The sequence below is a fragment of the Mastomys coucha genome, chromosome X (genome assembly GCF_008632895.1).
Source record: "Mastomys coucha isolate ucsf_1 chromosome X, UCSF_Mcou_1, whole genome shotgun sequence".
In the NCBI taxonomy this organism is placed as follows: Eukaryota; Metazoa; Chordata; class Mammalia; order Rodentia; family Muridae; genus Mastomys; species Mastomys coucha.
Genome location: NC_045030.1, coordinates 97633945 through 97634974, shown reverse-complemented (window position 1 = coordinate 97634974; position 1030 = coordinate 97633945).

Sequence of the window (1030 nt, the reverse complement as noted above, 5' to 3'; positions counted from 1 at the left end):
TTTCTTTTGTTTGTGCAGTGTTTTTGCTTTTGTTTCTTTTAATTTTTGTCATGGGGCAGCCGTGGCAGCCATGGACTGAGTGACTCTGTGATTTGGCTGTGATTATCTGTGTATCTAATGTTTGTTACTGGGCCCAGTTGTCTATCTCTGTATAAGTTATCTTTTTCGGTGTTTCTGGACCTGGCAAGGTCAAAGCTGTCTGGGTGATAATTGTTTTTCTCTGTTTCTTGATATCTTGTTCTACACAATTTGTCTGTTAAAGTTAAAAAAAAAGGCAAGCTCAGTGCGCCTTGCTTTCAGACTGGATGGCCATCCGTGGGCTCCTTTTATTTAGACAAGATTTTCCTGCCAGGGGGACACCCTGACCAGGTCCCCTATATTGTTGTCTGAGAGAATTTGGTCCGTTGCCCCCTTTGTGGGTTCATCCTTTTGCTTCAATTTCAGATTCAAGTCCCAGTACTACTGCTCTCAGTAGCGGGAGGGGCACCTGCCTGCTGGCTCAGCTGGCGTGGGCTCCTCAAGGTCAGGGGACACAAAATAAATGGAGAGGCACTCCTGAACAACCAAGTAGGTCTTTACAAAATAAATTGATTGGGTAAAATATTGTCTTGATTATCTGGTTCAAAATTTATTAAATTGGTATCTTGTAAACTGTGGTGATTAAATAGTGAAAGCCTTGAGAATCGTGCTTTGCTAACTGGGAGGTGGACACTATATAAATAATTGTAGCACTGTGTTTCATGTTAAAGAAGAAAATTGGTTAAAATGTTGATTTAGTTTAACTTGTTTTAAAAGCAGTTTCTATTTACACAACAGAGATTGATAAGCCACTCTGCAGTGTCTGGGAGTCTGCACTCACAGAGCACCAAGAAGAAGGAGTGAGTACTGCTCCCAGTGCTGAAAGCTAGAGTTGTAGGGCCGAGCATGAGAGACAAAGAGTGAACACAGGGGACTGCCCCCCCCTCCGACCTGAAGCTGCGGGCTGCGAGGGGAGGGCAGAGAGAGAGAGAGAGAGAGAGAGAAAGAGAGA